The sequence below is a fragment of the Callorhinus ursinus genome, unplaced genomic scaffold, assembly GCF_003265705.2.
Source record: "Callorhinus ursinus isolate GAN/ISIS: 27379988/994484 unplaced genomic scaffold, GSC_fseal_2.0 scaffold109, whole genome shotgun sequence".
Classification (NCBI taxonomy): domain Eukaryota; kingdom Metazoa; phylum Chordata; class Mammalia; order Carnivora; family Otariidae; genus Callorhinus; species Callorhinus ursinus.
This window is the reverse complement of record NW_027397171.1, coordinates 490,900-503,198: the sequence shown is the minus strand read 5'-3', so window position 1 is coordinate 503,198 and position 12,299 is coordinate 490,900. Positions and strand designations below refer to the sequence as shown.

The 12,299-nt window shown below is 43.8% G+C and overlaps 1 non-coding gene across 1 annotated transcript; it reads left to right on the top strand.

Annotated features, from left to right (window-relative positions):
- Nucleotides 1-3,550: 3,550 nt before the first annotated feature.
- TRNAT-UGU (transfer RNA threonine (anticodon UGU)) lies at nt 3,551-3,624 on the top strand. The gene has a single exon. It is a non-coding gene; the product is annotated as a tRNA-Thr (tRNA).
- The last annotated feature ends 8,675 nt before the right edge of the window (nt 3,625-12,299 follow it).

Here is a 12,299-nt window from a genome sequence, read left to right as displayed (position 1 = left end):
ATAAACATTTACTGTAAAATAATGTTAGTAATGTGGAATTATTGGGGTTAAAACACCAAGAAGGAACTTAAAACACTAAACAAGTAAGTTGAGCAGAGCAGAGTGATAAGAATTTTTTTAAGAATAATTTAAACTATAAGGAACAAACTCAATTTTAACTTATATCCAACAAATGCAATTTCCTAGTGACAAGATATTTCATTGAAAGTCCTAATGGCAATTACTATGAACATCTTTGAATTTGGTAGGAGAGCTTCTTGCTCATCTGAGCAAAGAAACTAGCCAGAAATTCAAATTCATGATGACAGGTTGCAGAGTATGCATATATCTAACCTAATCTGACATTAACCCATCTGGTAAGTGCTTTTTTTTTTTTTAAGATTTTTTATTTATTTATTTGACAGCACAAGTAGGCAGAGTAGCAGGCAGAGGGAGAGGGAGAAGCAGGCTCCCCGCTGTGCAAGGAGCCCGATGCGGGGCTCGGTCCCAGGACCCTGGGATCATGACCCAAGCCCAAGGCAGATGCTTAACCGACTGAGCCACCCAGGCGCCCGTGGTAAGTGCTTATTGTACCTATGTAGTAATTGGCCCGTTAATATATCCCAATCTTTCTTCACAACAAAGAATAGTGACTTTATATTATCAAAAGCACTGAGTCATCAATTTTTTTATTTAAATTCAATTAATTAACATATAAGGTATTATTGGTTTCAGAGGTAGAAGTCAGTGATTCATCAGTCTTATATAACACTCAGTGCTCATTACATCACGTGCCCTCCTCAATGTCCATCACCCAGTTACCCCATCCCCCACACCCTCCCCTCCAGCGACCCTCATTTTGTTTCCTATGATTGAGAGTCTCTTAGGTTTGTCTCCTTCTCTGATTTTGCCTTGCTTTATTTTTTCCTCTTTCCCTATGATCCTCTGTTTTGTTTCTTAAATTCCACATATGAGTGAGATCACATGATAATTGTCTTTCTCTGATTGACTTATTTCACTTAGCATAATACCCTCTAGTTCCATCCACCTCATTGCATTTTTTGACGGCTGTGTAATTGTCCATTGTATATATACACTACATCTTTATCCATTCATCAATCGATGGACATCTTGGGTCTTTCCACAGTTTGGCTATTGTGGACACTGCTGCTATAAACATTGGGGTGCACGTACCCCTTCGGATCCCTACACTTGTATCTTTGGGGTAAATACCCAGTAGTGCAATTGCTGGATCGAACGGTAGCTCTAATTTCAACTGTTTGAGAAACCTCCATACTGTTTTCCAGAGGGGTTGCACCAGCTTGCATTCCCACCAACAGTGTAGGAGGGTTCTCCTTTCTCCACATCCCCGCCAACATCTGTCGTTTCCTGACTTATTAATTCTAGCCATTCTGACGGGTGTGAGGTGGTATCTCACTGTGGTTTTGATTTGGATTTCCCTGATGCCGAGTGATGTTGAGCACTTTTTCATGTGTCTGCCGGCCATTTGTTTGTCTTCTTTGGAGAAATGTCTGTTCATGTTTTCTGTCCATTTCTTGATTGGATCATTTGTTCTTTTGGTGTTGAGTTTAGTAAGTTCTTTATAGATTTTGAATACTAGCCCTTTATCTGATACATCATTTGCAAAAATCTCCCATTTTGTCGGTTGTCTTTTGGTTTTGTCAACTGTTTCCTTCGCTGTACAAAAGCTTTTTATCTTGATTAAGTTCCAATAGTTCATTTTTGCCTTTGTTTTCCTTGTCTTTGAAGATGTTGTGTTATCTCTGTGTCTCCATATGTTTTCTCATTCCAGACCAGCAGCCACATGGTATGCTCCTCTCCTGGCCTCATGCAGGTGGGCAGGTGGGCTCATGCCCGTGGGCAGGAGAACTTCGCCTCAGCTCACAGCCGCACACTCGCCTCCCAGCCACATTCTGCTGGTCAGAAAGCCCTGTTGCTAAACCCAGTGTCAGTGGATTAGGAAAGGAAACCTTATCTTTAGGGAAGACATAGCAAAGGCAAAAAACATAAACAAAAAACTCGAGAATATTCAACTAAAAGTCTTTTAAATCATAAACACATTTTTTTTACATTGCAAGATAAAGTGGTCTCAAGATAATTTCAACAGCCCAGAGGGGTGTCTGAGTGGCAATCAGTTACGCAACCGACTCGATTTCGGCTCAGTGCATGATCTCAGGGTCATGGGATTGAGCCCTGCCTCAGGCTCTGTGATCCTTGGGGAGTCTGCTTGAGATTCTCTCTCTGCCCCTCCCCTGCCATTGTCTTTTTCTCTCTAAAGAAAAAAAAATTAGCCCAGAAATGTTGTCAGGAACCCAGGTTTTTCATGTTCTTACCCTTCCTCTGTCGGCCTTTGTCCTGAGGTGTGTCATCAGAGGTCACAGCTGACCTTCCCAGTGCCATTCATAGAACAGCAGCTAAGTAGGAAAGAGCCTTTCTCAAAACTCTCATCAGTAAGGAAAAGTCTTTCCCAAAAGCCTCCAATGTTTCCCCCTTCAACTCAACAGTCACAACGGGGCCACATAAATACCCTACACAAGTCTTCACCCGGGAAACAGGACACAGCTTGGACGTTGGTCTAAGCCCCGCCAAAAACTTGAGGGCTTCTCTTTTATAAAAAGATTGCTGTTGTCCAGTAAAAGAGAATAAAGCTTAAAAGCCACAAAACCAAACGTGTTCACCACAGGGAGAAGATGAGCAAATGAGGAAAATTTTTAAAAAAAGAAAATGCCTGGGTTTTGCAAATGAGAGACAATACTGGATGGTCCTTGTGGTAGATGATGATTATTCACAAGTATTTGCTGCCTCTTCCTGGGGTAAGATTATTACTCCCAGGAGTAAGATTACGTCCTGGGGTAAGATCATTACTCCCCCTGTTCCACAGACCTCAGATTTGCCTCATGCACTTCACCCGGGATGATGAAATGTGCGCAGAATTGACATGTGACAGTCCTGACTTGCTGTCTCTTTTTTCTCCTGTCAAGGGACCATCCGTGCTTCAGGTACAGATGGCTCCACCACCCTGGGCCAGACCATGATGGACAGATAGCTTCAGCAAGAAATGTATCTTTGCTTCTGCAAGTCGCTGTGACTGCTGGGGTGGTTAGTTCTCACAGCACTTTGAAAACGCTGTGCTAATAACGTGATTGGACTAACATCAGACAGTGAGTGCACATCTTGACTCCACTGCTTGGCTGTCTGAGCAAACCTGAACAGGTCCCTTAATCTGATTGGAGTTGAATGCAAAACAGGGACCATACTTTATATGATCAGCATCTTGGGGTTGCCATTGAAGTTCAAGGAGGAAATCAGTTTAAGAGCTTTCGGTAAATTCTAAAGTGCTATAGAAATGTGAGACGTTTATGGTATTACTTTCACATGAAGTCTGGGCTCAGCTACGGTGTCTGTTTTAGCCCCTGAATTGCTGTGAACCCTTGGTTCAGCCACCGACATGCACTCATTCAAACTGGTCTTCAAAGAAGGTCTTGTTGCTCAAAACGAAATGGAAAAAATGATGAATTAAAAGGTCCTTTTTGAAGCAGGCATTTTGTTGGGCTCCGTGGCTTAGCTGGTCAAAGCGCCTGTCTTGTAAACAGGAGATCCTGGGTTCAACTCCCAGCGGGGCCTGCGCCGAGGCGCCCTTTTTAGCGAACGTCTCGGTGGCCCGGGAAGGGATGGAGAAGTGGTCCCGATGACGGTAACGACAGCGCCCCGCGCCCAGCTCCTCCGCCCCCAGAAAAGACCCGACCCTAAGCTGAAACCTCGGCGATTCTTATCGTCCTCCGGGGAAATTCGGCTGTCTCCTCCTCCCGCACGGGACAGTGGCCCCCGGAGGCGCTCCGGCAGGTGCAGCGCGAGTGGCGCTCGCGCGCGTCCCCTGCCGCGGGCGGGGCGGAGCCGGAGAGCCCAGAGCTCCCCCCCGCCGCCGCCCCCGCAGCCAGGGGTAGAGTCCGCCTCAAACAAGAAAGAGCTAGTACCATTTTTGAGGTTTTTGTGAAATATGTCTCTGACTTGTGAACCAACGACTGGTGTTGCTGGAGGTAATCCTGGCGCCTCCGCGGGCGCCGGAGACGCAGGGGACGCGGTGCGCCCTCGTCTGCCCCCGCCGGGTGCTCGGGGGCCGCACACGCGCCCGACCGCGGCCGTGTCGCGCCGGGTACGAGCCAAGCTCCCGGCCGTGTCTGTGGAATGAATAAATGACCTTGGACGAAGGAAGGGACGACGTCTCAAGGTCTCGCCGCACGCTTCCTCCCGCGGCCGAGGGCAGCCTCTCCCCTCCTCCTCTCTGCTGCCCCGCCCCTACTCCCCTCCTTCCCCCTAGCGCTCCCCCTCCCCCGCTGTCGTCCCTCCTTGGTCGTTGGCTGACGAGCTGGACACGCTTGGGGGAGGACCGCTCGAGACCTGGGGCGCAGGGCGGGGGAGGCGGGAAGTACGGAAGGTCAGCGAGGGGCGGGAACCGGCCTGGGGGGCGCCGGGCCCGCTCCGTCCGCCGCGACCCCTACCCCTCCCGGGGTCCCCCACCGCCCGAGGCGGGGCGCGTGGCTGGCCCTCGCTTCCCCCAGGCCATGGAAGTTTCCTTTGAAATAACAATTCGTTTAAAGTCGCAATGACAATATTATAGTAACAACAGAATATAGTATTTAATTTCCCAACGTAACGTCGAATGAACAACAGCAACTTAGAATACTCACTCTGGTATGATTTATTTCTGTAAATTGAAAAACACGAAACTATTGTTTGTGGATGCACATGTATTTAGTAAAGCAAAAAATATGAACAAAAGAATACCAACGATTACAGGGTACTGGCTATTTCTGCAAAATGAGATCGGGCTGTATTTTCATTTCCTATTTCTTAAACAAAATTCGAACAACATATAATATTGTGAGTTTCCCCCTGCAATATAAACAGGAATTCCTGGTACAGTCTTTCCCATTTTAACTCCAAGGCCTTTTTCCCTTTGATGATGATGATGATGATAATGATGATGACGATTTGTTTTTTTTTACCGGAAGACCCAGTTTTTGGCCTACAGTGGTGCATCTACCCTCAAGTATGAGACGATTAGAAACCTGCTGATGAAAGAGTCAGTGGTTGCCCTTAACTTAGTGCAGTGACAGACAGCATTGGACGGTAGGAGAATACGGTCCTCTAGTGGGGACCTCAGCAGCTGGGATTACCCACAGCCGGTCCACAGGTCTCAAATGATGGTCAGCTTGAAGGAAAGGCATATTGTGGACAACATGAATTTCGAATGTCTTGCATTCCATCCTGATGCCACCTGGCCTGCCTGATGCCTGATGCCAAATGACAAAAGTATTTTAAACCTAAAGTCTTATTAGAAATAAATTTTCTGTCAGTTACCGTGTGAGCTTGTGTACAGGTACAACTTCGAATGATCTGAAGATGGGATGTGCGTGAATACAGGTACACTTCTGCTGAAGCTGAAATAGGATATGGTCACCTGAAAATTATGCCTATCAATGGCACTTTCCCTTTTCTCTATGAATTGACAATCCTCCCCGGGCTCAGAGCTCAAGGAACAGGGCAGCCAAGGTAATACTGCTGGGTTAATAAGGAAGATAAGGAGTTTTCCCGTATTCTAGCATCCTCCATTGATTTTGAGTGCCCAGTGTGGACTAGAAGAGAAGGAGCAATACTTGGGTGTCACCACCTGTCCATCTAGGTAGCACCCAAGGTGGGATGAGGTCAGGGGCACCTTACTGGTCTCTGAAGTTGTGGGGGGAGAAAACAGCCTGAGAAAAAGATGTCAGACAGGAGCACAAGCGCCTAAGAACAAACATTACGATTGCTTTATCTGTCACTAATGAGAGTATCCATGCTTGTATATTAAAAAAAAAATAACAGAAAATAATGTTGCAAACCAGGATTTTCAGTTTCTCCGAATGTGAGGAACTCCGTATTATCCTCTTTGCTCACGACATGTTATAAAATGCGCCGCAGTACAGGAACATGGAAGTGACTGTCTCTTTTGAGAGGACACACTCAGATCAGGTGAGACTGAACCCCGGCCCACATGGAAGAGCAGAAAGCAAAGCTTGATGGCCACTTGCCTTTCGGTCACGAGCCCTCTTCCCTTTCTTATACACAAGCTTCTTTTATAAAACAATGTGTGATATGTATTTTATTATATATTCACAAAATAATATTAAATAACAATAGATAACATTATGTAGGCTTTAAATGTTACCCTTTAAAATATTATTAATCTTGGGGCGCCTGGGTGACTCAGTTGGTTAAGCGACTGCCTTCGGCTCAGGTCATGATCCCGGAGTCCCGGGATCGAGTCCCGCATTGGGCTCCCTGCTCGGCAGGGAGTCTGCTTCTCCCTCTGACCCTATCCCCTCTGATGTGCTCTCTCTCTCATTCTCTCTCTCTCAAATAAATAAATAAAATCTTTAAAAAAAATAAAATAAAATATTATTAATCTTATCAAGCATAAGACTGAGTTTTTACTACTTTGATTTTACCATCAATTTGAATATTATGAAGAACAAATGATTTGCATATAGACAAGAGCACATCAGGAAAAAAATGTGAAAAAGTACTCTTTTTTAAATTAAGACTTTTTGGGGGGGCAGTTTTAGGTTCACAGGAAAATTGAGGGGAAGATACAGAGATTTCCCATAAGATTCCTTCCCCTAGCCATGCATAGGCTCCCCAGTGATCAACATCCCACACCTGAGTGATACTTTTGTTTGAATTAATGAACCTACATCCACACGTTATTACCCAAAGTTCATCATTTACATTGCAATTTGCTCTTTTTGTACATTCTATGGGTTTGGACAAATGTGACATGTACCCATCATTATGGTATCATACAGAGTACTTTTCCACTGCCCTAAAAATTCTTGGTGCTTTGTGGGAGAGGAGGACCTCAGTGGGTAAAAGAGACCATAAGAATGGGAACACGCATGAATGGCAACAACTCTGTGTGAGTGGGAAAAGCCAGTTATTCCGGCCATCAGCCTGTGACAGTGACAGTGGACAAGATAGGCCTGCTGAGGTCCGTTCTCCCATCCCCTGCAGTCCCCTAGTTAACGCCTCCCTAGGATCTGCGCTAATAGCCACACATACACAGTTCCCTGCTGCCCTCACGTCATGGCTTTCTTGAGCGGTTTGTCCCTCCTTGCTTCCGCATACTTTACATTCCACGATAATAGAACTGAGAGTCCGCCCAGACACCGGCTTCAGCTCCCCGCCTGTTCTTGCTGGTGCCTGGTGGTACAGGGCCTCTCATTGCTTCAAGTTACTGGACTCTGAGTGATCATTTCGTCTCGACAAGCGCGCTGTGCAGCGGTGATCCACCTATCCATCCCTCCTCTCTACCGAGAAAGCCTGGCAACCACTGAACTCTTGACTGTCTCCATGGTTTTGCCTTTTCCAGATTGTCATATGGTTGAAATCGGGCAGTATGCAGACTTTAAGGCAGGCTTCTTTCACTTAGTCATATGCATTTCAGGTTCCTCAATATCTTTTCATGGCTTGATAGCTCATTTCTTTTTATCTCTGAATAATATTCCATTGTCTGGAAGTAGCACAGATTTTTTTTTACCAGTCACCTACTGAAGGACATGTTGATTGCTTCCAAGTTTGGAAAATGATGAGTAAAGCTACCATCAACACCATCCAGCTTTTTGGATGGATGTAAGTTTTCAGTTCATATGGGTAAAGAACAATGAGTGTGATTGCTAGAACATACGGTAAAAGTATGTTTAGTTTTGTCTTCTAAAGCGGCTGCACATTCTGCATTCCCACCAAGAATGAAGGAGCGCTTTTGTTGCTCCACATCCTTGCCAGCTATTTGCTGCTGTCAGTGGTCGGGATTTCAGCCATGCTAATTGGGATGCAGTACTTAGTATTTCATTGTTGCTTTAATTTGTATTTGCCCAGTAACGTACAATGTGGAGCATCTTTTCATATGCTTGTTTGCCATCTGTATATCCCTTTATTGAGATGTCTTTTAAGGTCTTTGACCTATTTTTAAATCGAGTTGTTCTTTTGTTTTTGAATTTTAAGAGTTTTTTGTATATTTTGGATATTGGTTCTTTATCAGATATGTATTTTGAGGGGCACCTGGGTGGCTCAGTCGGTTAAGTGTCTGCCTTCAGGCCATGATCTCAGGGTCCTAGGATCGAGTCCCAAGTACCCCAAAGGGCTCCTTGTTCAGCAGGGAAACTGCTTCTCCCTCTCCCTCTGCAGCTCCCCTTGTTCGTGGGCTCATCTGTCTCTCTCCCTCACTCTGACAAATAAATAAATAAAATCTTTTTAATTTTTTAAATTTTTTATTGTTCTGTTAATCACCATACATTACATCATTAGTTTTGGATGTAGTGTTCCATGATTCATTGTTTGTGCATAACACCCAGTGCTCCACACAGAACGTGCCCTCTTTAATACCCATCACCAGGCTAACCCATCCCCCCACCCCCTCCCCTAAATAAAATCTTTTTTAAAAATGCTCATTTACTTAACTACTTAGGAATCCAGCACCACCAAGCCAATTACTTCAAATCGAATTCCTTTCTGTCTTTTTGAGACCGATTTTTATCTGGGAAAGTAATTGCTTTAATTACACAAAATGCACAAGAACATTGGCAGCAGTAGGATGGAAACTGATGTCCTTGAAGACACTGGAGTGTAATCCAGAGACTTGGGTCATTTGACATTCTACCATGTTGGAGAAACGTATGGAAGTAGTTTTACCTTTTAAAAGATGGGAGAATGTATTTTGTACGAATGCAGAGTTGAAAGCCCATATGTTTTTGTTGTTGTTGTTGTTGTTGTTTGGTTTTTTGCCCCCTCTCTATGTAATATGCATTTGGACTGTCCACTCAATTCCTACCTATGAAAGATCACTTTCCCATCCTTCCAAATTCAACCACCACATAAGGAGCTTTCTCAACTGATTGTAGGCGAGGCTTCTGCTTCAGATTGTTGCTGTGAGCTTGGTCACCTGTGTTGTCTGTGCGAAGACACCACAGTTGAAAGGACTGGACTTAACAGAGGAACAATCATCCTATTGTAAGAAAATCAGTCCTTGAGCAAGTGAGTAGAAATTCCACTGGCCTCCGTGGCACTGGCGTTTCCACAGTGTTGAAATAAAGTCTTGTGTTTAACAGCTGAGTTTGTTGGGAAGTTGTTTCTCATCTACCTTTGTATCTAGTTTGTCATATTTCATCCTTTGCTGTTTTCAGCTTGTCCATTTCTTTTCTATGTAATTACAGATGTATGGAAATCACGTATGCTGCTTGCAACAGTATTTTTAGGAGAGTTAAACACCCTTGCCATGACTCAGCAAGTCCAGTCCTAAGTACACATCTGTCCTGTAATCATTCGGCTGAAAGTAAGTGCCCCACCCCATTTGGTTTAAATCACAGGACTGATAATACTACACATGCACCAGGAGGATATGAAAAAGTTTATTATATAATGAGGCTTTCTGGGGAGAGCAGACAAATCTCCCAAACAGGTCCAAAAATGGTTTGAGAGAGCAAGGAGGGGTGAGTAGCTTCGGCTGTTATTGTGGTTGAAGGGTGGGGCTGGGGTGAAGGTTTTTTTTTTTTTTAAAGATTTTATTTATTTATTTGAGAGAGAGAGAATGAGAGATAGAAAGCACGAGAGGGAAGAGGGTCAGAGGGAGAAGCAGACTCCCCATGGAGCAGGGAGCCTGATGTGGGACTCGATTCCGGGACTCCAGGATCACGACCTGAGCCGAAGGCAGTCACTCAACCAACTGAGCCACCCAGGCGCCCTGGGGTGAAGGTTCTTGAGTGGGAACCAGGGACGTGCAGTTTGACCTTCCCACTGGGGCCAAGAGAGGGAGCTTGTGCTCTTTCTCATGAGCTGGTTTAGATGTGAGTAAAGAGTAATGAGTCTTGAAAGCTATCAGCAAACATCAATAGTCAACCTCCTAATTACAATACCAAAAAAATTTGTGCACAAGTCCACATATACAAAAAAAATTTACAAGAGTGGTGGATTTTTCTTTCTTTCTTTCTTTTTTAGAGAGAGGGGAGAGAGAGCAGGGGAGGAGCAGAAGGAGAGGGAGAGAGAGAATCTTAAGCAGGTGACACAGGGTTTGATCTCATGACACTGAATCATGACCTGAGCCAAAATCAAGAATCGATGCTTAACTGACTGAGCCACCCAGCACCCCACAAGGGTGTTCTTAATAGTTGAATTCATGATATCCCCAAACTGGAAACAACCCAAATGTCCATCATGAGCAGAATGGATAAATAAATTATGACATATTCATACAATTCAACAAGAAAGAACATTATTAAATGCAACATGGATGAATCTCACCTCTTGCTACACAAGAGAAGCCAGGCATAACAGTACATATTATATAATTCTATTTATATGTTACTAAAATGTGTAAAACTAATAAATGATGTCAGAAGTCAGGAGAGTGGTTTACTCTTATGAAGAAAGTGATTATAAGTTGCATGAGGAGGACTTCTGGTATGCTAGTGATATTCTATTTCCTGACATAGCCCAAGTGACAAACTTAGTTCTGGGTCTCATTTGATGGAAAGAGTGGCAATAAAGTGGAACAAAAGATCTAGGTGGAGGTTCATAGGTATGCTCTCTTTGTAAATAGTCAGTCATCTGTATATATGTATGTTTGAACACTTTCTTACATGTTTGTTACACTTCAATTAAAAAAAGAAAAAGCCACTAATTAAGAAAGAAAATTTCCATTTTATAGCTCTCTTTCACTCTGAGATAACCAGTATAATAATACTTGTGATAATCATTCTTTCTTTTATGTACTACTACGTATCCATAAAAAATAGATTATGTACTATGCTTAGTTTGTAATTTCTATAAATGAAACCATGCTATCTTGTTTTGAGATATTTTCTTGTTATTGAAATATTATCATGTTATATCTCATTTTGTGCAGTTTCTAGAGTTTTCTTTATTGCATGTAATTGCTTTTGTAAGTTGTAACCACCATCAGGAAAATGTGTTAAAACTCTTTTACTAATTATAATAGTTTATTTTTATTTATTTAGTTGATCTTGTACACAAACATACAATCTGGTTTTTTTTAAAGACAGCTCTGTTTCTTTCTTTCTAGTCATTACACCTTTTTTTTTTAAATTTTCCTTTTGTCTGTTAGGGAATAGAAATGGCAATTATGGCAATTCCTGTTCTACTCCAGGTGTCCCCAGTCTCAAACAAAATGTTTTGAATTTTTTACCTTTAAGTGTTGTTTTCTGCATATTGTTTTTGTATTTTAAAAATCAGGTTAAAGAAATTTCCTTGTCTGTGATTTTCCTTTCTCATGTTGTCTTTGTCTGGCTTTGACATTAGGACAAATTCATGCTTGTAAAATGAGATGGAAAGGCTTCCCTCTGTTACTATATTTGGAGGTGTTTGTGTCCAGTTGAAATTATTGCCCTTGGAATATTCTGTGGATGCTCTAGATGACAATATCTAGGTTTGGAGTTTTCTCTGTAAGGAAAAAATTGACGATTTATTTTCAATTTATTGAATGATTTAGGGCTATTCGTATGTGTGGCTGCTCGAGGACGGCCGTTTCTCGGGTGGGCATGGGATGTCTGGGACCTTCTGGGGCTTCATACAAAGGTCCCTGGAAGGCACTGGCGGCTCCCTTCTGCGCCGTGTCCCGGAGGGCCAGGCCTCGGAGGTGCCCTGGATCCCTCCCTACCTGACGCTGTCGCAGCAGCGTCGGGCCAAGCTGAGAGGTCGCAGGAGGGGCTTACTGTCCCCCTCGGAGATTTTTCTTTACTCCCAGGGGTCTCTGTTCTGACCTTGAGGTCCTTCTAAAGGTGACCTGAGAGTCTGGCCCTGATCCTAGAGGGACCGTCTTTACAGCTGGATGCAGCCGGCAGGGCAGTGCAAGTAGGCACTTTTGTTCACAAAGGAGACGTGGTGTCAGGTTAAAGGCAGGCGTGGGCACGCACTGCATGGAGCACTGGGTGTCCTACGCAAACAATGGACCATGGAACAGTACATCAAAAACTAATGTAATGTGTGGTGACTGACGTAATTTTTTTTTTTTTTAAATAAAAAAAAGAAGAAAAAGGCAGGAGTGTGGAGGAAATCAGAACTGCTCTTTGCCTTAGCCTGTTACCGCGGGAACTTATTTGGCTTTTGTGGGTGGCAACCACACTCTCTTCGAAGTGGGATTAACGGAGACGGTAACTCACTTTGTTGGGGTGCAGAGGGTGACACAGGAATAATCCAGAGAGCCCAGAGTCGCAACACTTGTGGTATTTTTCGCAAATCTACAGCCGTTG